This window comes from Taudactylus pleione, unplaced genomic scaffold (genome assembly GCF_031769625.1).
Source record: "Taudactylus pleione unplaced genomic scaffold, aTauple2 ptg000198l, whole genome shotgun sequence".
NCBI classification, from domain to species: domain Eukaryota; kingdom Metazoa; phylum Chordata; class Amphibia; order Anura; family Myobatrachidae; genus Taudactylus; species Taudactylus pleione.
Genome location: NW_028284600.1, coordinates 917,641 through 945,628, shown reverse-complemented (window position 1 = coordinate 945,628; position 27,988 = coordinate 917,641). Strand labels below are relative to the sequence as shown.

Below are 27,988 nucleotides of genomic sequence, written 5' to 3'. Positions count from 1 at the left end.
ACACTGAGGCCCTGATTCAGAGCCGGACGCTCTGACCAGAGCGCTCGCTCTGAATCAGGGCCCACCTCCATAAATATGGAGCGTCCTCCAGGACGCTCGTATAGCTGTGGGTCACCACCCACAGCCTATACGAGCGTGCAGGATGATGGTCGCGATGGTCTTGACCATCGCGACCATCGCCAGTGCGAGCAGAAGCCTGCGGTTGAGTTTCTCAACCGCAAGGCAAGGAGTGATTTTGGCTCTATCAGAGCCAAAATCACTCCCACTGACATCACTAGTGATGTCAGTGGGGCCGGCTTCTGACGGTAGGCGTTCCCTTGGGAACGTCTCCGTCTGGCAGGCACGCCCCCGGCACGCCCACCAAAGGGGGCGTGCTGTCAATCATCGACAGCACGCCCCCTTTGATCAGACACAACGAGCGAAGGAAAGTCCTTCGCTCGTCGCGTCTCGCGCATGACGGAGCTCCCTCCGTCGTGCGCATGCGCAGTGCACACCATTGACCCACTTGCGAGCGGACAGCCGCTCGCGAGTGGGTCTGAATCAGGCCCTTAGCCTCAATATGGCTGGAGCAAGTGAGCTGTGCCACACACTGTAGCGTCTCTTTTATGTCTTTTCCAATTGGAATGTGCGTCTTGGAAAACGCTTCACAAGTCTGCACTGAATAATTTGACATGCGACACTTGTATAACTGTGCGCAACGGAGTTTAAAACTGTACAACGGAACTTGGCGTAAGAAAAATCCATGGCCGCTGCATCATAGCACTGCATATACAGATACAGACTCAGTCGCACACAGATATACAAGTGTCGCATATCAAATTAATCAGTGCAGTCTCGTGGTTTTGCTGAATCATGTTGCGACTAAGACACACATTCCAGTGTGGAAGACACAATAAAGATGCTCAGTGCCTACAGCCAGGATACTGGCTCTCGAAATCCTGGTGTCGGAATCCCCACTGCCGGGCAGAAGACCAGCTCCGGAATCCAGACAGTAGTGGAGATGCTGATGCCAGAGTCCCGACAGCCGGCGCCCCGATCGTAAGTATAGCAGGGCCTGGAGGAGAGGGGGGGGGGAGGAGGGTTAGGTTTAGGCATCACAGGGAGGGTTAGGATTAGGCTACGGAGGGAGGAGGTTAGGGTTAGGCACACCCGGTGGTGGGTTAGGGTTAGGCATCACAGGGAGGGTTAGGCTACAGAGGGAGTAGGTTAGGGTTAGGCACACCCGGTGGTGGGTTAGGGATAGGCACCACTGGGGGGGGGGGGGGGTGTGTTAGGTTCAGGCACCAAGGGGCGAAGGTTAGGTTTAGGCTCTAACAGGGAGGGTAAGGGTTAGGGTGCGGGGAGGATTGGAATGTAGGAACAGAGGGTTAGAATTAGGGGAAGAAGGGGGGAGCATTACCGTACTTACCGGACCCCTGTCAGGATACTGAGCAATGGGATGCTGCTGTCGGTATATTGACAGTTGGCACCCCAAATGCCGGTATTTCATATCCAGCCCATGTATGATATATATCAAAAAACATATAGATCTTGAAATGTTGCTGCTTTGCTGCGGTTGTCTGAATATATTCGTGGAGTGATTTCGCAAAGATGTATCCTCACACAGTCGCAGTCGCGCCAAAACAGCCCGTCTCAGCGCCAGATTCCGAGAGACTCAGTTAGCGCCAGCGTCTGTTTTGCGTCCTTTTTTGTTATGGAAATGCATCTAAGCCGCAATGAGACATGACTATGAGGCACAAGGAGACTGTGCTAATTCCATATTGTATATCTGCTTGAGTCCCTGAATCTGCATACAAAGGTGCTGCGATGCAGCGGCCGCAGCTTTTTCCCACGCCAAGTTCCGTTTACAGACTCAGTCGCACACAGATGTACAAGCGTCACATATCACATTAATCAGCACAGTCTCCTGGTGCGTCCTAGTCGCATCGTGTTGTGACTTAGACACATTTTTGTAAAAAAAAAAAAAAGACGCCCGATGCTAGCTGAGTTGCACAGGACCTAGCAGCTCACTCACGCCAGGCATGTCGCGCTGCGTGGCGTATCGAGGATAGATGTAAGAGGACACATCTGTATATGCAGGAGGAGGTCTGGCATGCGATAAAACATTGGACTGTCCTGGAAAGAGAGACATAAATGCCAACTACAGTATGCATTGCCCAACAACATGGAAAGCTTGTTGCTCTAGAAAATATTACTGAAACCCTCTGCTAAAATTAAGACATCAAATTCTCACCAACTACGCAAAGATCAGAAATACATTTGTTGCTCTTTACCTAGTACAAGTTCCCATGCAAAATAAATAAAAAATCCTCCTTAAGCATATTTTGAGCAGTATAACTCTTTAATAACTGTTAACATGTTTTATTATCCCACTTTAAAGTCTCAATACCAAAATCTGACATGGTTTTCACTAAGACAAACTCCCAGCAGCACAATTTACAAGGAACCGATGCCAGGCAAAACATCTAGGAGACTCAAAGTTCTCTGTTCCCATCGAAAAGCCGGCCAGTTGGCAGTGGATACCAGGAATGTCAATGTCATTACCTTCAGTTTTTGGACACCTGGAACCCAATATAAATCTTGTCATCAGCAGAAAGGCAGCACAGCAACAGTGCATATATCATCAGCTGAACTTTGTTTTCCATAGGTGCAGATCTAGGAAGATTACAAGGACTAGTTTTTCCCGAACTTTATAGCCGCTGGAGGTTCCATAAAGCTTACTGTACATGGAGAGCCATTTCTGGCTGAACAAGGGGGCAGGAAATGCGCTGTAGACACCATTATTAATAGAATGTGTAACCGCTTCCAGTAACTTCGGTACAGCTGAAGTACAGCTTACGTACACACTGTGAACACAACTGAGAAAGGGGCGGATTTAGTGATATAATAAAATGTCACCCCATAAATATCATATCTTGTTGCCAAGTAACGTGGTTATAAAAAAAATTATGTTTGTGTGTCATTTATCAAAAGGTCTCTTGTTGGGAAACGAGCTCCAACAAGAGCCCGTGCTGGTGATGAGTAGACAGTGACTGCTAACGCGGGGTACGGACCCAGATTGCCTAATGTGCGGCCATTGAAAAAATATTGTGATATTGCAGCCAACAGATTAATCCATGTCCAAAAAGCTTAGTATTTAGGAACTTGGCCACGGAAACGAACACCGCTCCTGAGGCCAAGCCTTGTACAAGAACGTTTTTTCAGAGTTTGGTGAATTAGACACTTTCGCAGTTCCAATAGAAAGCAATGTGGTCTGCTGTGCAAAGAATAACAGAGGGACTGTAGCAGATCTCATACATCTACTGTGGTACCCTCACAATATCTGGCCACGCCACTTAATTCGGTGATCCTCTGAAAACGTCGGTCTTCCAAGGACTGACCGCAAAAGCAGTTTACGATAGAAAAGTGCTGCGGAATATGTGTGCGCTATGTAAAGTAAGTAATAAATAAATAATATTAATATAAGAGATATTGTATCTGAAAGTGCCAGGATATGCATGTCAGCAAAAGTGCTGGGATTGTCTCAATTCATGAACCGCAAAAGGGTAGTGACCTATAGGAAATCATCTGGAAAGGATAATGGTTTAAGCAGCCCATAGGCATCATTTTATCCCTATTTTTGGCATATCGGAAATCATGTGGACGTGATTGGACTTTGAGCAGATATAGGTGTGGTTTGGGCAGACCATGGGCTGCATACTTTTTATCCCTATTATACTTTTTTTTAAATTGCTGGATGTTAATTCTAGTTAACCTCTGTGTGCATCTGCAAAGTCCCTCCACACAGATGCTTTGTGTGACCATCTGTGGGAATGTGGGCCCTGGTGGAAATACAAATGTAATGCACTAATATGCCCTGGTTCAGCCCCAACGCACATGTTATGAAGAGTGGGCTCTCCATAATGCCACCCAGAAAGCCAAATACAGGTGCCACCGGGGCAGCAATGGAGTCACCCCCTCCCCCCACTGCCTTGCACCCTGAACAGCAGCATAGATCGCAAAGTCTAATTACATCCCTGTATGCAAGTCAGCAATAGTAAAAAAAAATATAAAATAAATTATTTCATTAGTCTGTCAATAAAGTAATTTTTCGAACATCAAAGAATTATATTTGTTCCGTTCTATTAGTTTTCTAACTTACTGGTCATCTTTGTCTTAATAAATGCAAGACATCAAAGGGACATTATCAATTAAATTATTATCCTCTATTTATATGGGGCCCCAAAAAACGGTTCCCCAGTGCCTCACAAAGTACATAAACAAATGAGGAAACAAGAAAATAGTGACTTACAGTACAAAACAATGCAGGACAAGGACATAAGTTTATAAAAATTGCCGCAATAGCAATTATAACACTCAAAAGCAGCAGGGCGTCACCAACCAAGTGTTCGGTACCCTTGAGGAGAGCTTGGAGATGATCGTATGAGTAAGAGAAGGAGAAGCACATGAGGGACGAAGGTCCTGCTCGTGAGAGCTTACTTTCTAAAGGGGAGGGGCATACAGACATGGGTGACACAGATGGGGTAGGCAGTGAGGAAAAAGCATGGGGCAGTAGGTTAGGATCAGAGCTGGAAGGCTGTCATGAAGTAGTGGGTCTTGAGAGCTCATTTGAAAATTTGTAGAGAGGTGGAGAGTCTGATAGGGAGAGGGTGAGAGTTCCAGAGGTCGGGAGCAGCATGGGCAAAATCTTGGGAGGTGGGAATGGGAAGAAGTAATCAGTTGGCTATAGAGGCGGCATGCACTTGTTGAGCGAATTGGGCAGGCAAGAGTGTGAAGTGAGAGTAGTTTACAGATGTAAATGGGAGAGGATTGGGTGAGGGGCTTTGTACGTGAGTGTAAGAACCTTTAATTGGGTTCTGAAGGGGAAGAAGAGCCAGTGTAGGGCTTAAAGGTGAGGGGAAGCGGATGTAGAATGTTTGGAGAGGAAGATGAGCCGAGCAGCAGCTTTGAGGACAGATTGGAGTGGAGAGAGGTGGGCGTCAGGGAGGCCAGATAAGAGGAGGTTACAATAGTCCAATCTGGAGATGACCAGTGAGTGGATGAGGCTCTTAGTTGCCTTCAGGGTGAGAAAGGGCCTGATCCTGGAAAAATTAACATGTCTAAGACTAAGCTGATCATCTTCCCACCCTCCCGCATAACCTCACTTCCCACAATTTCATCATCTATTAAGTTTAGCCCCCAAGTGCGCTGTCTTGGAGTTATCCTTGACACCTCCCTCTCCTTCAAACCACACATTCAGTATCTCTCAGAGTCTAAAAGTCATGACTGGATATCATAACCCCTCAAAGCCCTGACACAAGACAGCCCCACACCCAGACCTGGGCTGCAACTAGGGGGGGCCAGGTGGGGCATGTGTCCCGGGCGACGGATTTGAGGGGCAATGCAGGGCCAGCTCCAGAGCAGAGGTCAGTCACGGGGAGAGCTGCGGGCGCAAGCCGGGAAACACAGTCAGGCAGTCAGCTGTTAGGCAGCCTGAGGCACCCGTAAGAAACAGGAGTGGCATAGGATTTGTAGTTACACTTTTACTGCTCCCTCCCGTGTGCCGGAACATCCACTGCGCTAACTGCAGCCGCAGCTACGCCCAGCCCAGGCAGTTTTCACTGGCTTTGAGCATTCCAGCCGGATGACGTACTGCTCTTCCCTCCGTCAGTCCTGACTCCTGATAGACGCAGCCTGTAGGCAAGGTGGCACTTGCCTGCTCTGCATTCAATAAAGTTATAAAGTTGCCTGTCCTGCTGCATTCATGTGCAACACTGACTGTACAACTCCTACAGTATGTGTAATTCCTGTGTGCCACTCATGTCCTGTTGCTACTGTCTAGCTCCTGTTCAACACTTGTGTGCAATTCCTGTGAGCAGCTCCTGTGCAAGTACTGTACTGTCCATCTCCTACCCAGCATGTCAGCAGTCACTCGTGCCAAGTCCCATAGCTTATTACCCCAATGTCACACGGGATGCAGTCGACATCCCGGCGGTCAGAGGACAGGTCGGGATCCTGGTACCAGTATCCCGACCGCCAGCATCCCGAAGGTAAGGATCAGGGTATTGGGGGGAGGTTAGGGTTAGGTAGCGGGGTTAGGGTTAGGCATTAAGGGGAGGGTTATGCACCCGGTAGGTAGTGTTAGGAGTAGGGTGTTGGGAGGGGGCGGTTAGGTTTAGACACTAGTGGGGAAGGTTAGGTTTAGGCACCGGGGAGGGGGAGGTTAGGTTTAGGAGGTTAGGGATGGGCACCGGGGAGGGGAGGTTAGGTTTAGGAGGTTAGGGTTAGGCACCGGGGAGGGAGGGTTAGAGGTTAGAAAAGTATTTACCATTGTTTCCTATGGGTGTCGGAATTCTGACCAGCGGCACCCCGACAGCCGGGATTTCATATCCAATCCTGTCACACAGACCAGAGACAGCTTAGTGTGAGTATGACAGATCTGCACTGTGTGCATAACCCAGGCTGGTGTGCTGGTCAGGGCACTGCATGCGGAATAGCGTTGTACAACCGAGGGGTGGGGGGGTCGCCAAATTACTGTCGTGCCCCGGGTGACAAAAATCTTAGTTTCGGCCCTGCCCAGAGGCATCCTTTTAAAGAAGTACTGTTGGTTCAAATTCAGGGACTAAAGGAGAAGCTCCTAACAGATTTTCGATCTAACAAGATGTAGTCTTACACCCTGGACTTCAATGAATGCTGCTAAAGGGCACTTTTTGTTTTTAACAAATCCTCTAGCTGAGCAGAAAATGAGGAATGAAATGAGGTATAAACATCATGTAATATATCCAGCCAACCCCAATAAGAGTTTACATGGTGACACCCTTGAGTAACAAGACTTGACTTAATCCTACTTCTATCGTCACCTTGTGGTGCGCAGAAGTCAAGTCATGATTGCTAAAGACAGACATACAGCAACTTTATAATGTTACTTAACCCAAATGAGTAGGATGCAGAATGGTAGTGAAAGGGGTGTACCCAGTATAATCATCATTTATAAAGGCAGAGGAATATCTTATTTATATATCGTTCACACAGAGAGACCCACCAGCCCATGCACCCTGTCCTGATCTTATCATTTGAAATGTTGAGAGGTACAGTATGCATACTGAGGTAGTAACATAACACCAGACTGTCATGCTAAAGGCTACTGTGCATTTGCTCTTTGTGTTGAACACTTAAATGTTTGTGTGCATATTACAGATATGCTCTATGACTTCCTCATATATATGTCTGTTGAAAGAGGAGTGTGCGCTACTGCACAGACCCCAGTCTTCCTGTTCTTAACGTTCTCGCTAGGCTGTTTCAGTGGGAAGACAGCGCCCTACCCAATTTTAAAATACTAAAATGTGCCCTTATGGAGGTGCTCCGGCACCCCGCTGATCACAGCCCGATACCTGTGGGGATCACTAATCAGAGGGTGAATAGATTCATGTACACGGCACCTGTTCACAGTGCGGGGAGTGCTTAGGGTTTAGCCAAGCACCTCTGTGGTGCTGGGCACGCCCCATAGAGAGGTCACACCACCTTTCCGGGCCTGTGCAGATGTGCCTTCTTTCTTTATTGGTGCGGTGCCCGATGTAAAAGGTAGAGTGAACATTATGTTCTCCAGGGAGGCTTCATGCTCTGTCTCAAGATGGCTGCCCAACTCACTACTGAGCATGTGCGGGGGCCATCATGTTTTTACTATGTCAGAGTGACATAGCGGAAGACCGCTTGTGAGCGACCCCTGGGTATACCAGCATAAAGTCAGTTCAGTTGTACCTACTACTACAATAAACCAACAACACTGGTTAAGTAACTGGGCTGTGTCCACTGGTGTGTCCCCAGACATAGAAGCTATTAGGAGGCCCAGAGCAACACACAGATGCCATTTTAGGCACATGTCTAGTGCAGGTTGTATAGGAACACAGACTGAAGACAGCACAGAGTGTTCCCAGCAGAGTGTAGCAACAATGATGCTGATTAAAGTAAAGAATCTGTACAGTTATGTCTGTAAGAAGCATAACATGAGCTACATCCATAATGAGGTCATCAGGCTCAAAGGTGCAGAAAATGATGGAAGTTTGCTATTAAAATGCAATAAAAGCATGAAAGGTTGTGGAAGGTCACTGTTAACCAGATGCAGATTCAAGACTAGATGATATAAAGAAAGTCACGGGGACCATAAGTATAGAGCAACATGTGTACTCTCTACACTGAAGTGCCAAAAGTAATGGGATAGCAGTACATAAAGGTAATTGTAGGTGGCGTCACCGCACTGTGACGTCTTTGAAATTCCCAGACCTGCAACAGTTGTAACCGGATATCTTGTGAGTCAGTTTGAACACTGGCTAGGCTGCTTATGGCAAAGTGACGTGAATTATTGGAGTTCGAACGGGGCATGATAGTGAGTGCCCGATGAATGGGACATTCTATTTCTGAAGTTGTGCGGTTATTGAACATTCCTCGATCTACGGTGTCACATGTGTACAGGGAATACCTCATGGAAGGCATTACCACCTACCATGGACAGCACAGTAGCCGACCGCTGGGGGCTCAATGATTGTGACCAGTAGCATCTGGACAGAATTTTCTGTGGTAACAGGCAAGCGACACTGGCTCAAATTACATCCAAATTCAATGCAGGAGGTACCAGACGCATATCCAGCGGGTCAGTGCAGTGTTCTTTAGCTTCCATGTGATATGGGGGCTTAAGACCCACCAGAGTGTCCCTGTTAACACTACAACACCATAAACAGTGCCTTACCTGGGCTAGTGATGTCGCCAATTGATCCCAGGAGTACTGGCAACATGTGGCATGGACCAGTGGTTCCAGTTGTTTCAGGCTGATGATAGGGTTCGGGTGTGGGGTGTGTTCATGTGGCATGGGTTGGGTCCGCTGGTTTGCCTGCACATGTCAATGACCGGTAACCGCTACGTTGCATTGCTTGATGACCATTTGCAGCAGTTCATGGACTTCATATACTGTACCCTTCACAAAGATGGAATATTCCAGCAGGAAAATGCACTGTGTCATCGGTTGTCCAGAACTGGTTTGAGGAGCATACTGAAGAGTACCGACGAATGGTGTGGCCACCACATTTGCCCAACATGAACCCAATCAAGCATTTATGAGATGTGGTGGAGAGGTCCATTTGCACCCAAGATGCTGCATCTACAAATATCAGGAAGCTGTGGGAAGCTACCAAGATGACATGGGTCAACAGCTCACCGGAGGTCTTCTATCAACTTGTGGAATCAATGCCACCTCGAGTTGCTGCACTTCGCCAGGCTAGAGGGGTTCTTACACGATACTAGGCATCTATCCCAGGACTTTTGACACTTCAGTGTATTATATGGGAAAGAGTCCGCAAAAGACACATGGACAGCAATGCAAGCATCGTATCAAGATGACACCAAATTGAATAAATGAGAAGTATGATTAATTGCATAGATAATATGATGTCTGTCTCTCAGCAACTAACGTCTGTTGGAGGGCAAGTGGATGATGAAGAGATTGGCATCAGGTTCTGCAGCACTGCTGTAGCAGAGTTTGACTTCCTGGTTGTAGCGATGGAGGCAAACACAGCAAAGTTAACAACAGACACAGTCGTTGCCGTTTTAAGAATGTGACCTGTGATTTGAGTGCTGAGACAACTGAATATACAAAAGGTGAAACATTTAGAAAATTTTACTTCAAGTGTTACAATTGTCAAAAGATAGATCACAAAGCAATTGAGAGCAAGCAAAAGAATGTGAATCCTATACAAAGCAAGAAATTCAACAGCAGAAATTTAGTATAAGGATTCAGGTGCAAGAAGGCATTTCAGCAGCAAAGAGGAACAGTTCACTAAGTTAATCAAATGTTACCCTATCACTATCAAATTAATTGGCAATCAAGTCCTTACAGCAACTAAAGTTGGGACAATTAAAGTTTGCTTACAAATTGGAACAAGAACAAAGTCATAGAAGATCCAAGATGTGCTTTATGTACCAGAAATGGCAACAAATTTTATCACCATTCGTATCCTAGAGCAGAGAGGCCATAGAGTTCAATTCACTAAAGGAAATTGCAATGTGAGAAACAGAAGAGGGACTGTCATAACTACAGGACAAGATGTCAGCAATTGTACGTCCATAGGGCCTGATTCAGCAAGGATCTCTATTGCAATCGCATTAGCGATTGTTGCATGCAGTCTCACTGCAAAGATATGCTAATGATTGCAATTGCAATGCCATACGTAGCCTAACATGAGGACATCCCCTTTACCTCACACACATCCGTAAGATTTAGCAAGACAGCGAAACCATCGGTAGCATCGAGTACCATCGGAACTTCAGGCACACTAAAATATTGCTAACCTCCTCGCAAGCAGTGAAAGCCCAAGCTGCGTATGGCATTGCAGTGGCTAATTAATTCACACCCGTGTAACGGCATTTAAACGCACTTGAACGCCTGCATTTCGCCGACCTTCCCCCCGTCACCACCCCCCCAAACGGTCACTTCCTGTCAATCACTCTGCGATGGGTCTGCATAGTCACTGTGATCGCAGTCCCGATTGTTGTGGAGTCTTCGCACACTGTGATGCATTCGCGTCCGGCTCTGAATCAGGCCCTATGTGCATATACCAAAGGAGAAAAGATGATAGCTAGATTCAAAGTCAATAATCGGCATGAAGCTTGGCTATTGCCATGAGAACAAAGGTTACAGATTGTGGGATCCAAATGCCAGAAAGCTTAAGTCACAAGATTTTACTTTTCAGGAACTACAAACTGAAGAAAAGTTGGAAGCTGATATGCAAAGCAGTCATGTGTCACTGGACATACTAGTAGCTGAAGATGTGTCCGAGACTTTCAGAGTTGAAGTTCAACCATAGAGGAGGTCTTCTACAAAACCAAATATCAGCAAATTACCTAAGAGGTATGATGAGTAATTTGCAAACCTTGCATTCAGTGAGTCTCAAGATATTCATAAGCCAAAACCAAAGTCTGATTGGTGTGAATAGAAATCCAAGATGAGATTTCTAAAAGAGACTTTGCAAGATTTAAAAACCGTAATGCTTCCCATACACGGAGCGATAGCACCGTGCAAGGCAACAGGGGATCAGATGTCCGACATATCGGGCGGTCCCCACAACCAGTGCGATCAGGTGGCCGACCGCACGATATGCCGGCTCCCCCCCGCCTCAGCAGCATAGCACTGCATGGGATCGCACATCGCGCTCCCTGATCGACCGGTATTGCAGTACGATCAGGAGATGCGATGTACGACCCTACGGGAGCGCGCCTTGTACGACATCAGGCCCATACACGGTGCGATATTGCAGCCAACTCGCACCAATCAGTCGGATTGGCTGCATAATCGCACCGTGTATGGGCTGCTTAAGAGTGAAAAGTATAAAGAATTGTGACAGTGACAGCAGTCCAAAGATTGCAAGTCAGGAGACTGTTGTTATGGTCAATTCTGTCAGTGAATGAACATAACATATTTTACAGGTTGCTACAAAAAAGCTGAAATTAGATGTTTGTGTAACACGGAGCAGCTTGTAGCGAGTGGGAAGGGGGTTGTTGAAAGAGGAGGAAGCTACAGCTCCCAAGATGGCCACCAAGCTCAATTCTGAGCATGTGCAGGGGCCATCTTGTGTTTAATGTGTAAGAGTGACATGGTGGGAGACATAAGTCTCCTGCTTAACTCATGAGAGAGCCTAGTGTATACCTGCATAAAGCTTTTCCAGCATCCCTGCACCGCTACCCATTTGCAGCTTACACTCACTGGCTGGTGAGCTATATAGAACCCCGCTCTACTCCATTACCAGTGTGCATGTAACAGTGAGTACGGCTGTACCGGCTATACTTCAATAAACCAAAACCACTGGTTAAGTAACTGGGCTGTTCATAGTTTGAACAGCCCATCGGCCAGTGTGTGCCTATATAACACCTGCACACACAATTTCCAACACTATCAACCACTTCTAATGACATTCTCTGGACACTGTCAAACAAACACACTTCTCTCTTAGCTCTTCTCAGGGTTCTTACCATAAACACATTTTTAATACAATTAAAACTTTTTTGCCTCTCCCACACAAAATTCTTGTTCTTTCTTTTTACTTCAAGAACAATAAAGCCAAGAACCAGCATGAAATGGCATTAGCAACCAGGTTAACTGTTTCCCTGAACCCTTTGGTACCATCTCTTTGCTTGACCCCAGAAACTCTCTTCCTACTCCACTAATTCTACTCTTGATCCTATACCCTCACAAATCAGTCCATCTCAATCTCCAATATTCATCCCAACCTGAATTAAAACATGTAATCTCTCGCGCTCTCTCTACTTGTATCTTTCAATCATTATTCACGGACACAGTGATTACTCCTATTCCGAAAAAAAAAAAATCTGCCCCAAACATACTTTCAGATTGGTATCCCAAGTCAGCAAGCTTGACCTCTAAGCTTCTTGACAGGCTTGCCTCCACTAGATTCAGACAACCTATTGGATCCACTTCAATCCTGCCTTCATCCCAACACTCCACAATCAGAGACTGCACTGGCGAGTAGGGATGTGCGCCGACCCCCGTGTTTTGGTTTTGGAAATGTATCTCCTTCAAGGTTTTGGATCTAGATTTTGTTTTACAATACCACCCTTGCGTGTTTTGTTTTTGAATCTGAATTTTTTCTAAAAAAACCCCAGCTGAAATCACATAATTTGGGCCTGTTTTTGGTCCTACAGTGTTATTAACCTCAATAACATTTAATTCCTGTCATTTCCAGTCAGTTTTGACCACTTCACAGCTCACAATATTGATTTCATCCAGTTTAGACCAAACGGTTGCATCGAGCTAGCTGGCTGACTAAGCTAAGCGACAGCAGTGAGCGGCACTAACATGTGGCAGTTCAGCTTCCAACATGTCACAAAGTGGCACTGCAGTGGTAGACAGGATGACAGTTTAATAAACTATACGACCCCATAGGAAGAGACCCGAGGAAGTTGGAGTATATACATACAGTAGTTCAAGGCAGGGAAAGGAAGGTTTGATTAGTAGTCAATTTTATTTAATTTTTTTATTCCGAAGCAAATTTATGAAGGAGGAGAGGAAGGGAGGCATTTACAAAAATATTTAAATCATTCACATCAGTCCTTGCCCCAGAAGAATCCTTGAGCTCTATGCCTGCTGCTGCTGGGAGTGGATTTTCGTCCCAGAAGGGGACCAGGAAGAATACTAGTAGTAAAAAAAAAAAATTGACTGTTAAACAATCCTTTGCAAGGGGGAGCAAGTATGACAGCAGTCACCAAGTTGCACAGTGGATCACTGACGCCATAACATCTATGGTATTAGATGTGCGTCCCATATCCGCCAATAATGCAGTGGGTTTTAGACAGTTAATTGAAGTCCTGTGTCCTCGCTACCAAATCCCATCTAGATTCCACTTCACTACAGAGTGAACTATGACATAGGAAGAGGAGGGGGAATGCACCCTTCTTAAGCTCAGTGGAAAATACTTTCTGTGTTGTGCAATGTGCTGAAACCCTTCGAAGTAGTCACCTGTGAAATGAATTCAGATACTGCCAGCTTGAGTCAGATAATTCCCCTAATTAGACTGTTGGAAAAGCAACCTGAGAACTGAAGGAGCTGAAATTAAGCGATTCTGCAAAGTACGGTGGACTTGTAGATCAAGTCCTTTATTCGCTTCACCAGGATCCAAGGGTTGTCAGGACCTACCAATCGGATCAATACATTTTGGCGACTGTGCTGGATCCTAGGTTTAAGTCATACGTTGTGTCTTTATTCCCAAAGGACACAGATCTAAGAGATGCAAAGACCTGTTGGTAAGCAAATTGTCAGCTAAAGGGGCACGTGATGCAGCGATGACTCCTCTTTCAGTTTCTCCAGCAAGAGCGGCTGCCAAGGAAAAAACAAAACTTTCCCAAAAGTGATGCAGATGAGTCAACACAACCAAGTTTCGACATCTGGTCTGGTCTAAAAGAATTGCCTACAATTAAATTAATGAGACCTCTACCGTGACTTCATCTGATATGGTCACCATTCAAAGAATGGTTGATGACTATTTTTAATTATAGCGTCCAAATAGGCAAGTCAGACAGTCCGTTTGACTACTAGCAGTAAAAAAAAGGCAATTTGGAGGCCCTTGCACAAACTGGCTTTGCTTTACTTGAGCTGCCCACCCTCCAGTGTGTACTCCGAAAGAGTTTTCAGCACAGGCGGGAGCCTTGTCAGCGATCTGCATGGGAGGCTACTTCCACAAAATGTGGAAAAGATTATATTCATCAAAATGAACTACAAATTTCACGAGGAAGACCTTTACCACCAATTATGTCCAAAAATTAGAGAGGCAGCTGTAATGGTGGATTACAGCGGGGACAAATTAATATTGGGGAATTGGATGATGATGGCGACAACATCTTGCCTCTGTAAATCCAGATTGTGCACATAGAGATCATTGCCAGCAATGTCAACTGCCCATTAGTGGCTTGTCTTCTGGGGGCCCAAACAAACCGCTTCATGATTGAGGATATTGTTGATGATGGTGTTGGTGGTGAAGATGGCAGGTGCTTGGATCTAGCAGAGAGAAGGGAGCTAGCTGACGCTGGACTGCTTGTTGCTACTTTTCTAGCCAACGTTTCTGAATTTTACAAAAACTTTTTGGATGGTTGCGCTGCAGATGGCATAACAGGGAGGATGTTCCTAGATGTTTAAGGTCCGTACCTCTACTTACTCTGGCTTTACAAAGGGCACAGATGGCTTGATAATTGTTGTTCGAATTTGGGTAGAAATAATTTTACACATAAGAGGTGGATTTTTTTTGTCTTATGCCCAGACATGACAATGGGCTTTTCCTTATCATGGGCAACAACTGTTTATTCCACTTATGCCTGATTTACACAAACAACATCATCATTATCCTTATTAGCATCAGCTACACAAATATCCTCCTCATCCTGGTGCACTTCCACAGAAGCATCCTCGATCTCTATGTCAACATGTTCACTTGTGCTTAAATCCTCATAAGAGGCAGAACCACCAGTCATAAATGAAGGCCAAGGCCTTAGCATTTCCTTGCCACTTCATGTGGTGAAAGGCATATTGCCAATTTTATGTCTTTCTGCAGATAGCTTTCCCTTTGATGTTTTATTCTTTACCACTGTAAAAGATTGCTTCTTTGATTTTAGATACTCTGACTTAAGCCCTGTATGCCCTTGGGCATTGTCCTTAGTAGATGACGTAGACAGACTAGTATTGTCATGACTGATGGCACTGGCAGCAGCTCAAGCAGTAGTATGTGGATCCTGCTCTCCTCTTAACTGATCGTTCTCCATATCAACAAACACGAACTTAGTGAGGTACAGCACACACATCAATTTGTACTAATTTTAAATATTACACTGCAGTATAATTTTTTTTATGAATAATACACTGTGCTTCCACTTACAGTCTCACAACATTTTTTATGAATAATACACTGCGTTTCCACTTAGTGTCACAATATTTTTTATGAATAATACACTGCGTTTCCACTTACAGTGTCACAATATTTTTTTATGAATAATACACTGCATTTCCACTTAGTCACAATATTTTTTGTGAATACACTGTGCTACCACTTAGTGTCACAATACGTGTTGAATATTACACTGCGTTTACATTTACAGTGTCACAATATTTTTTAGGAATACACTGCACTACCACTTACAGTCACAATACGTCTTGAATATTACACTGTGTTTCCAGCTACAGTGTCACAATAATTTTTTATGAATACACTGCGCTACAACTTTGTGTCACAATACGTGTTGTATATTACCCTGCGTTTCCACTTACAGTGTCACAATATTTTTTATGAATATATTACACTGCAGTGTTACTGATCAACAGTGTCACAATACTTCTATGAATAATATTACACTGCGGTACTACTGACCGACAGCGTCACTCACAATACTTTATGAATTATACACTGCAGTATGATGAACCTACAGCGTCACTCACAATATGGCCAGAAGCGTCACAGTGTTTTGGATACACTGGTGGGGGGGGGGGTATGGCATACAGCATCATAGAGTGGGGTACAGCACAAAAACAATATATTTTTGACTTTTTTTAACTTATTATTTATAAAAAAGTTAATTTTTTATATATATATATATATATATATACAGACCATGGACGGTACAGACCATGGACGGACAGCATACTGGATGGACAGCACACTAGATGGACAGCACAACCCTGGACAGAATACCCCATTGATGGACAGCACAGAACACCCCTAGATTAGCAAAGCAATGGTAAATAACACAGCCCCCTGGGCAGAGCACAGAACACCTCTGTATTGAACAACACAGCCCAGGACAGGGAACCACTGTATTGGACAACATAGCCAAGCATAGCACAACCCTGTATTGGACAAAACAGCCCAGCACAGCACACCCTTGAATTGGACAACACAGCCCAGAACAGCGCACCCTTGTATTGGACAACACAGCCCAGCATTGCACACCCCTGTATTGGACAATACAGCCCAGCACTGCACACCCTTGTATTGGCCAACACAGCCCACCCTGACAGTCTGGGACTCAGCAAGCAAATAGCGCCGATCACCGTGGGGAGGGACTTATATACAATCCAAAACCCACAAGAATCCGACAGTAGGATGATGAAGTTTTGCCTCGTTTTGGGACACGAGTTAGGCGGGAAAGCCCAAGCTGGACTCTGATCCCGGCCCGGATCACAAAGTTCGGGGTGAGTCCGGTTCTCAGAGAACCAGACCCACTCATCTCTACTGGTGATTGATTTGATCACTACTAAATCTAAGGGCCATTACACACTTCTACTTCCGCTGGATCTCTCTTCTGCATTTGACCGGCCTTTTCTCCTGCAAAAGGGCTTCAGGCCACTGTCTTATCTTGGTTCTTTACCTAATTAAATTACTGTTTCAGGGGGAGCTGTATCAAACCTTTGGGAAAGATAAAGTGGAAAATTGCCGGCAGCTTCAAGCTATCATTTATCTAGCACAGTTTGTTACAGTTATAGGCAACTTGTTGCACTACTGCTGCTGTGGAACTACACATCCCAGCATACCCAGCTACAGATTTAGCATGCCCTAACAGCAAAACTGTGGCAGGGCATGCTGGGAGGTATCGTTCCACAGTAGCTGAAGTGCCACAGGCTGCTTTCATTGTCTATAAAGTGACAGAAGCTGATTGGTTGCTGAGGGCAATTTCTCCACTTTATCTCTCTTGAAGGCTTGATACATTTCCCCTCAGTGTTCATTTTTCTGGATCCACCTCCTCTCCACTTTTATCAGTTGAATTACCACAAGGCTGACTTCAAGGTCCTCTGCTCTATCTATACTACTTCTCTTGGAAAACGATTAAACTAACAAACATCAGTCTGTCGCCAACTGTGTTGCCCCACGTTACTGCATGTCTTTCTACCTTTTCATCTTTGATTGCTATGTCAGTGGCCACTGATCGGCTGAGAATGGTCTGACTCATAGCCAATCAGTGCTAAGGTGCAGGAAACCTTGTGGGTCCTGTCATTCTCCGGGAAGCGCTGTAAAGTACATGATGTACATACAGTACAGTGCTTCCATGTCTGTTGGTTCAGGAGTTGTTGTTTTTTGCCCATTCCACTAGATGTCTACCTGGAGAATAAGTAGATAAGTATGTAGTGTGAGTGGTTAATAAAGGATTAACATATTCGGTGTCTGTGCACTGTCTTTATAAAAATATTTTCTTCACAGTGGGGATACAGGTGCCACCGAGCCTTTACTGTCCAGACTTGGTGGTACTTGTGATTCACCAAGTACAGGGCAGGCTTGCTGGGACCTGTAGTCCCACTGTAAAGAACAATATTAATTACTATTTATCCATTAACCCTGCACCCACCACCACAAGAGGTGCAGGGAATAGCCCCGGCTTCATCTCAGCCCTGGAGTATCCTTGGAGGGGGGAACCCTTTCTGGGGGTATTCCCCACTGTCTGAGGAATACCAAGGTTGGATACTGCCTCCACATGATGTGTGTCCCAATGCTATGACAATACTACCCGGATGATTGAGCCAGGCGCTGGTTACTGGAAATATCGGGGGAACCACATGCAGTTTTCTCAGTAGCTGAGCTGACTTAGAAGTGCGGAGCTGGTTATTTCTCTAACACTTTCCTCACAGTGTATACACAAAAGCACTGAACAGATCTGATTGATCTGTGCAGTGCTACGGCGCTTCTATTGTTTTCTTCTATTCTGCGCTGTGTACTATCGTGTTTTGAAACATGATTCTTAGTAAATTTGTGAGATGTATTCTTGTCAATGGAGAGTACTTGTGCGTTGGTTCGATGTTCTATTAACTTCTATTTGCATGTTTGGCTGTCTATTCCTGTGCAGGATCATGTTTTGCTCTCGTGTTTGCCTTTATTAAAACTTAGATGTAAATTCAGGGGAAATTCACACGAGAATTCAAACTCAGGGTCTCATTCAGACCCGCTCGCAAGGTCGCCGGGGCTTACTACAAAAGGGGCGGCTATCGATTGTGATCGACAGCTTGCACCATTTTGTAGTCGAAGCGGGGCAGGGCTCACTGGGGCTTGCGGCAGACGAGACCCTACCACAAGGGTCTCGTCGCAAGCCCCGATGGTCGCGATGGTCTTGACCATCGCGACCATCAACCTGGCCGCTCACTAAAGCTGTTACCCACAGCCTAGCGAGCGGCCAGGAGGTCAGCCCAGAAAATAGATGCGGCCGCCCTCATTCAGAGCGAGCGCTCGCATTTTGCAAGTGTCTCTGAATGAGGTCCTCTGTCAGACACAATTCTTAGTAAATTTACCCTCAGGTGTCATCCTTACTGCAGAATTATACTTTGCTCCCACTGAATCCAAATCCTGTTACATAAATCTAAAGCTGAGTGCACACTATACGATTTATCATATGATATTTGATCCCGATGTGAATCTGAACGATCTATCGTACACATTGTATAGTGTGTACAGAATCAGTATGTTATGCTGCTGGATCGATTCCCGGCAGACCAAATACCGACGCTGGAAGCCCTAACAGTGAAGATCCCAAATAGGGCTGGTAAGTACCCTAACCCTCCCCTCTCACCCCTTACCCTCCCTTAGTGGTACCTACCCCTAACCTCTCTGGGGGGTGCCTAACCCTAACCACCCCCCAGTGGTGCGCCAGGATTTAGACGTCTATCTTTAGTCCCTGGTCGAGCTTCCAGCATCGGGATTCTGCCGGGCAGCATTCCAGGCAGTGGTATGTTAACCGCAACCCGTATGTACACCCGATCTGTCGTTCATTGCATCGTCCCATGTGCTGGCCTGTGCAGCAGATGGGATGATGCAATAAACAACAGGGCGCTGTTACATGCAGCATGTAACAATACATTTACCCTTCGTACACTGGATTGTGCAGTGTGTACGGCGCGCGCGATGACTCGTTACATCAGGGGCTGTATCGCTGGGTTGCACCGCCGTATGGTGTGTACCCAGCTTAAGAAACATATGCAGAATATGCAAAAATCTTACAGAAGACACTGCAAAAATTCAAATTCATGCACATATTATCTCCCGCATTGACTACTGTAATAGTCTCCTTACTGGTCTTCCCCTAATTACTCCTACTATCTATTTCAATGCAGCACCTCGACTTATTTTCCTTGCAAATGTTCTACTGCTGCTCCACTCTCTCAGACCATAATACTGTTTCGCCTGTATTTTAACAAATTCCATGAAAAATACATTGGCTTATTTACAGTATAGGACTACACCAAAATACGTCTCCCACCAGCCCAACCTCCCAGGGGCTCATTAAGAAAGGCGACTACTCCATGCGCGCCACCTCCTCTCTGTGGTGCAGTAGACGCTGGCATAGAGCCAGAGTCTGCTGGGTAGGCACAGGTCTCCGGTTACATGGCGCCCGCACTATGGTTCCGGAGCACCTTTACTGCGCATATTTGCGCTGCTCTGCGACTCCGACAAGAGACTCCACAGAGGCAAGTTTTAATAATGGGGGCAGGGTGTGCGATGTTGGCCCATGTGCAGGGCCGTAGAGAGCTTGTCCGGGAAAGGATAAAGGAGGGGGCGTGGCCTAACCCCCCTTGAAAAAAAGAAAAGAAAAAAAACATTTTTGCAGCGCGTGTGCGCCAGGAAGGAGGGTGCTGTAAGTTCCCCAGCCCGGCGCTAAGCAGGGGGGAGGGGCACGATCAGTGTGATCACTGGCCCCCACAGCCATAGGAGACTGCTCCTGCTGCTGCAGCAGTCGCGAACAGTCTCACACTGCAGCCCAGCACAAGCTGTGTGCTGAGCTGCTGTGAGGAAGGGGGCGACGCCGGACCCAGGCCCCGCCGGGCCCCTCTAGCAAGCCCAGGCACGGGTAAACTGTACCCGCTCCCCCCCCTCTCGGCGCCCATGTATACCGCACACACTGCGCCTATTATAGATATACGACAATGCAACCTCCCCCACACTCATTCCCTGCTCCCAGTGTTAGTTACGGGACCGTTTTCAGGTTGCACCCACTCTGTGGAATGTCCGCCCTCACACAAGACTTTCTTGCTGCCCACAAGCCTTTTAAGTGTTGCCTGAAAAGACACAGCTCTTAAGGCAAGCTTATCAAATTCCTGAACCAAGCAACCACCCACGTAAATTCTAATCTACCAAATAACCTTCCTTCTGCAAAGTTCACACAAAACTTACATATGTTCTCTTTCTACACTCAAACAACCATCTAACATTGCTGTGTGACTGGATCCTATAGCCCACCAAGGATCTTACATCTTTGCAATCTGGCTTCGACCAATATCCAAAGTATCAAAATGGAACTTCCCTATAGAATTGTAGCTTGTGAGCATGGCCCTTTTACCACTCTGGGCCTGATTCATCACGGACCGCAACTGCGTTCGCAGCTGCGTAATGTCTGCCATCATTCAGCCAGCATAGAGACGCCCTGCGTATACATCGGCCTGATCGCTTTCAGAATTTGCAAGTCTCGTCGCACGCAGTGAGTACTCAAGCTGCGTAGGCAATCGCAGTGGCTAATTTATGCACGCCCATGCAATGGCATTCAAACGGAGAGGCATGCCTGCATTTTTGCAACCACTACCCCGTCACCACCCACAAATGCTGACTGCCTTTCACTCACTCTGCGATGGATTCCACAGTGCGTTCGTAATCGCAGTGCGAACGCTGTGCATACGCATTACGCAACAATCGCCTGATCTGCATACACGCTTGCTATTGTGATCCGTGCTGAATCAGGCCCTCTGTCCGTTAATAGTCTCATTTTCTTACTGCTTTATTCCCACCTGTAAGGTGCGGTTTGTAGCCAAGATGCCGGCTTCCCGACTGCGAATTCCCGGCATGGGAGTAATGACAGGCCATCGAAATCCCGACGCCCATCATTATCCACCTGCCGAAATCCCGACGCACGGCATACTGAACGAAGGTAAGCCGGGTGTCGCAAGCGGACAGCCACGGTGGGGGTGGGGGGGAAAGGTTAGGTTTAGGGGCCCCCGGCGGGGGACTTAAGGTTAGACACCCCCGTGAGGGTTACGGTTAGGCTAGGGGAAGGGGGGTTTGGGGGTAGACAACCCTGGGGGGAGGTTAGGGTTAGGCACCCCCCCGGGGGGGTTAGGTTAAGGGTGCGAGGAGGGCGGGTTAGATTTAGGCACCCCTGGGGGGAGGTTGGGGTTAAGCACTAGGGCGGTGGGGGGGGGAGGTTAGGCACCCCTAAGGGAGGGTTAGGGTGCGGAGAGGGGTATGGATAGCGTACTTACCTGCCCTGTCGGGATCTGCGCTGTACGGGCTGCCGGTGTCGTGATTTCAACCGCCGGGCTCACGTCCGGCGGTCATTCATACCGATCCCTTAAAGTGCAACAGAAAATGTAGGTGCTACATAAATAAATGTCGTTATTCCTCTTATTATTATTATAAGTAGTGGTAATAATGGTAATAAAGTGAAATAAATATGGAATAGTGTCAGTTTCCTTCCCTTTAAAAGATTGCACTGAAGCAAAGTAATAATACAAACACCTAACTCAACGGCAAAATGAATGAGTTTTGTTTTGCAGAACGTCTTCATCTCACACTGCGCAACAAATATTCTGACAGCGCTGCTTGTTCAACAACAGGCAGAATAAACCGCCAAATTAGCATATTAAATAGAATAAATGAAATTGCCAGTTAAAGGATTATGAAAACTAAACATTCAGTCATCTGGCTAATGATTGTAAATGTAAGGGGACGCACAGGCATGGCAGAGATGCGCTCTGTATGCAGTGTGTCATATCTTACACCAGTTCCCTGTTTATAAAGGTATGCATGGCTGAGGCTGAGGGGAAGCATGCTCGTTCATAATGCTCTGAAATTGTTCAACAGCAGCTCATCCATATATAATATTATCTCCAGTATGTGTCAGCTTGTGTTACTGGCTGCAGTTGTGCAACATGAATTTCCCTGACAGTTAAACTTGGTCACTTTGCTTTCTTTCACTATCTTTTTTAAACACCGAGCGCTGCTCTGCAAGTCTGAGTAATGTGTGGATTTTGGCTGGTAGCTGTTCTAAATGTGTTCAACATGTGACACCATGTTCAGTCAGGGAATAAAACTAAATACATCATTTTTTATATATCTGGGATAGGTCAATAAGATAGTCTGGTGGTCCACGGGGCTTACCAAAAAAAGGGGGGGGTTGGGGGGAGATGTTAAAATTGCTTATGATACACAAACTACACTTAAGATGGACTTGCAGTTGTAACACAATTGAATTATTAAAAGATTATGGTTGTTCAAAAGAAATTTAAAGGTACATTATTATGGACGAGATCTTACCATGGAAAGTAAAATATACTGTTCTCATTTAAGCAGGACTGTCCCACTTCACAGGCCCATGAGGGATGGCACAAGTTGCCTCCACGCACAGAGAAGTCTAGGCCTGATGACGTGAATCATTAAATGAAGGCCCCACCTATTTCACACGAAAGAGAAGTAGGACCGCTAGGGCGGTCAGCTCTCTTGGGAATCTGGGATGGAAGAATCCCATAGGGACATATGTAGTTATTGTGGTTTATACTTACAGAAGTCAATATTCACAAATCGCTGGGATATCCGGCGTTGCCTGGATTGAAGCCTGGACCCTGAAGTACACCTGCAGCCTTTATTTGCTTACATTATCCGCGCCTATAACCCCATTCCATTGATTCTGAAAAGGACCCCACTGTTTGCTAACATGCATGCAGTGGCGTAACTACCGTGGATGCAAGGGGTGCTGCTGCTACGGTACCCGAGCTGCCTCTGTGACCCGACGCTCCCCCTGCACCCAGTCACACACACAAGGTGTGCCGGCCCAGTCAGGGCCACAGGGTGGGGCCCGGGTGGCTGCGGTGTTGATCTAGAGCCGGCCCACCAGTTGACAGCGCTGCCGGTAGCGAGGTAATCAGAGCTCATGGACCGGAAGCCAATCAGCAGTGGCGGCTCCTGATTGGCTGCCGGTCCGCTGTAATTAGCTGGCGGCTCGGCCCCATATCCACACCTGCTGATGGGGGGGGGAGAGGCTGCTAGAGGGAGACGGGGAGGTGAGTTGCATAATATGTAAGGGGCATTACTGTGTAGCATAATGTTATAAGGGGCAATCATGTGTGGCATAATGTGTTAGGGGCACTAGTGTTATATTGGGCACTACTACTATGTGACAATCTGTAAAGGGCATTACGATGTGGTATAATGTTCAAGGAGAATTACTGTGTAGTGTAATGGTGCACTGACACGGTCAGATTTCTTGGTCGCTTTAAACTATATCGTTTATAGTATGATCGTTTAAATCGACCTTTTTTTGCCCCCTCAAACGACCAAACGATGCGCGGTCACGGATGGTCGATATCGATAAGGACCATAACCCGTGCATGCAGGCCAACCTGGTCGATATCGACCAGGTTAGCCTGGTTACTATAGGGACCCTCGATCATTGATCGAGGGTCGTTATAGTAGTTGGGAGAATGGAGCATGTGCTGGATGTTCGATAATGATCATCCAGCACATGCTGGTCGATCAGACAACGATATCTGATCGTTGTCTGATCTGACAGGGTGTACGGTCTATAAGGGTCATTACTGTGTGGCAATGTATAATGGGCTCTACTACAGAGTGGCATAATGTGTATAAGGGGTACTACTGCGTGGCATAAACTGAATGGGCTCTGTGTGGGAGCAACTGTTTGTGTTTTTTTTTCCTCTGGGGGGGCTTTTAAGATCTTGCTATGTGGCCCCCAAAGTTCTAGCTACGTCCTTGCATGCAAACACAGAGGCCTGACTAATATATATGGTCACTTTAAAAAGAATTAACTCTGGATTTAATAAGAACTTGCATGAGTCATAAAATTTGACACTTGCTCAGACTGAGGTTAAAAGGATACTTTTGTAGTTTTCACACAGGTTTTTGGCAGACAGCCAATTTCCACCGCAGCCAGCCCCAGTACTTATGTAATTTAAGATTGTCCCGAATTTTTAGGGATTGTGTGAAACTGGTTGGCCCTGACAAAGTTCAAACCTAGGCAAAATCCTAATCCTGGTCAAACTACACCACCCTGCCAAATTTGGTGGAGCTAGGTCCGAATCTCTGGCCATGCATAAAGGATAAACAGACAGACAGACTTTCACACTTATTGTATAGATATAAAGGGCTCTATTTATCAACATTATTTTTACTAAAATAATGTGAAAAAGGGTGTTTTCACACCCTTTTCACATTATTTTAGTATCACCTATAGTTATTACAGGGCAATTGGAGTAGAATTCGTAAAATTCTACTCCAACCCCTAAGTATCACTTATTTTTAGTAAAGCAGATCGCATTTCCCATAACTGTAATGGGAAATGTGATCTGACCAAAGTTACTAAAAATAAATGTTAAAAAAATACAGGAGAAAGCCCTGTGATAATAACGCCACCTGGAGGTGGCGTTATCCAGGGTCTCCCCCGGTTACCGGCCTCCTGCCCTGCTCTAACGGGGAGAGCAGAGCCGGGAGTTGGTCCCAGTAATCAGCTGTGTGGTCTAAACAGACCGCAAGCTGATTACAGTAAAAAAAAGAAAAAAAAAAAATAGTAAAAAAAAATTACTTACCTGACTCCAGGGACCGGTGATCGGGCCTCCGGTGATGTCTCCCCTCCGGTCAGCTGGTCTCCCACAGTGCACTGCGGCCCGGTCATCAGGTGATCGGGCCCCAGTGCAGTATGGGAGATCACCTGACCGGAGGAATGGAGACCATCACCGGAAGCCCGGAGCATGCAGGTAACTGTAAGTAAGAGAGGGGGGGTCAGCAATCGTGGGGGGCGGGGCTTAGCGGCAGGGGCGGGGCTTAGCGCCGGAGGGGGGTAGCAGCGGCGACCGGTCGGCGCATGCGCGGGCACTTAATCACGGTATTTTTTTCGAAAATACCGTGATAAGGCTCCGAAGGGGATTTGCAGAGACAGAGCTTTATCGCAAGCTCTGTCCCTGCAAGGGATTTGTAGTAAATCCCTGTGATATTGCCTGAATTCGCAATGCGAATTCAGTCGGTAATATCACACTACAATCTGCGTTACAAATACGGATTGTAGTAAATCGAGCCCATAGAAACACTGGGGACACTATTTTCACATGTCTCATACTTTCATTTTATATTATCGGGACCAATCTGCCCAATGGTCTACCGACAGATTTCCCAGTTAAAGTCAGTAACTAGCTGAAGCCTGTTAACATATAGTTAATAGGTGAAAAAAACATTTACCTCCCAATGTTTCCATTCACATCTTGCGTTCAGCTTTCCCTTCAATATCTCAAAGCCTGGAATTCATCAGACTGATAAGAGAATACAGATGACTACATGTGCTTGTACGAGAACTACTAACTCCTAAATGACAGTCTGTCCATTCTTTTATATTTCTTTGACATTGCAGCTAAGTAGTGCAACCGAGTAAGCGATGACAGAGGTAGGGTAAAAATATCTTGCAGAGTAGGACATGAGTGTTGGAAAATTGCAAGTCCCAGGTGCCATGGCCTATGACATAAATAAAATATAATAGATAAAATACATACATGTGTGTGATTACTGTATATCAGCACCATAACTAGCTATGAGCGACTGGTGCTTCCGCAGAGGCTCTGTGGGGGGGGCACCATCGCCGCCCTACACGGCCCTTGCTCCTGGCTAGCAGGGCGCCTAAGATGGCAACTTGCAGCCAGGAGCGTCCTGCTACGTGAACACACCCTATACCATTATGGAATTACCACCAGCCTGCACAGTGCATTGTTGACAACTGGGGTCCATGGCCTTCTGGGATCTGCGTCAGACCTGTTTGAAGGTGGTGTTTTGGCACCAAATGGAAGTCCTGCAGTAGCAGAGAAGAAGCAGAACCAGGAGGCGCTGATCGGGTCAGACCTGCCTGGGCGTGTGGCTGCCAGAGATTGGAAGCTGAAGAGATGGACCACAGGGAAGACAATCCCTGTGTTGGCTGGGCAGTGGGCTGTATTGAGGCGCCGCTCGCATCCCTACCATGCAGTGAGGGGGCTGAGCCAACACTGCCCCCTTGGGGCAGCCAAGCCAGTACTTATGGAATTGGGAATTTACAAGCTAGTCCCTGTACCTAGAGGGAGCCCCCGGTCCTGGGTGAATGTCGCAAAGGATATCTTCAATCAAGATAGGGATGACTATTGCCGTTTTAAGTTTATTTACAAGCACATATTTATTTTACATTTGCAGATCTCTGAGAGCTATTTCTAGTATTGAGGAGAGTATTGCAGAAGTGATTGCTAGATTTCTATACCCAGTGCATTCACAGTACACCAAATGCATTTGCAGCATCCAAGGGACATTCAGAGTCTTCAAGGAACCTTTTCTTTCTTTACGAGAATTTTTCTGCTAAAGTCTACAGCTATACTTCTATGTTGTACACGCGCCAACACCTTTGGTACCCACTGACAACAATATTATATTGTACTGAGTGTGACTGTGGTGTGTGACTGCTGTGTGTGACTGCGGTGTGTGGCTGCGGTGTGTGGCTGCGGTGTGTGGCTGCGGTGTGTGGCTGCGGTGTGTGGCTGCGGTGTGTGGCTGCGGTGTGTGGCTGCGGTGTGTGGCTGTGGTGTGTGACAGTGGTGTGTGACAGTGGTGTGTGGCTGTGGTGTGTGGCTGTGGTGTGTGGCTGTGGTGTGTGACAGTGGTGTGTGGCTGTGGTGTGTGACAGTGGTGTGTGACAGTGGTGTGTGGCTGTGGTGTGTGACAGTGATGTGTGGCTGTGGTGTGTGGCTGCGGTGTGTGGCTGCGGTGTGTGGCTGCGGTGTGTGACAGTGGTGTGTGGCTGCGGTGTGTGACAGTGGTGTGTGGCTGTGGTGTGTGACAGTGGTATGTGGCTGTGGTGTGTGACAGTGGTGTGTGGCTGTGGTGGTGCAGCGGGGCGGAGGGGTGGGGGCGATGACACGATTTGTGCTGAAATACATCATCGTGTCATCGCCCCCTGCTTCACAATGCCGTTGTAGTTGGGATGGGGCAACGAAAACGTAATTGCATGGTCATGTCGATGCTACGCCCCCAATTCAGCATCATGTGCCCCGCCATTCCCCTCGTATGTCGTGACACGCCCCCCACTATGCTGAGCCAGAATATCGGTAAATATGCTTATAGGAAGTATATTGGTAGCAGAACTAGTTATTTGTGGTGGGCAGGTTAGACGAGGGTTTAGGGCAGGGCTTGACATATTTTTCTAAAATCTAGAAGCCAGGATGAAAGTGTAGGAGCCAGATCACTGTCCCCCCAAAAAAATTACAGGAGTGAGTGAGCAGCACAGCTGTGTGTGTTATGCAACTGTTATACACACTATACTAGTCCACAAAATGGTTGCAGTTGAATGGATACAGTAAAATGGAGGCTCCCTCACTGCTCTGCACAGCTCCCCTGCTCCACCCTCCAATAATAAGTATAACGGACCACATTTCATATAAAATAATGGTGCCAGAAAGTACAACAGAACCCCCACACCACTA

General features: G+C 46.6%; 1 protein-coding gene across 2 annotated transcripts in view; it reads right to left on the bottom strand.

Annotated features, from left to right (window-relative positions):
- Positions 1–27,988, bottom strand: part of MGMT (O-6-methylguanine-DNA methyltransferase) — a 471,419-nt gene that overhangs the window by 118,336 nt on the left and 325,095 nt on the right. The gene's annotated exons all lie outside the window — the stretch shown is intronic.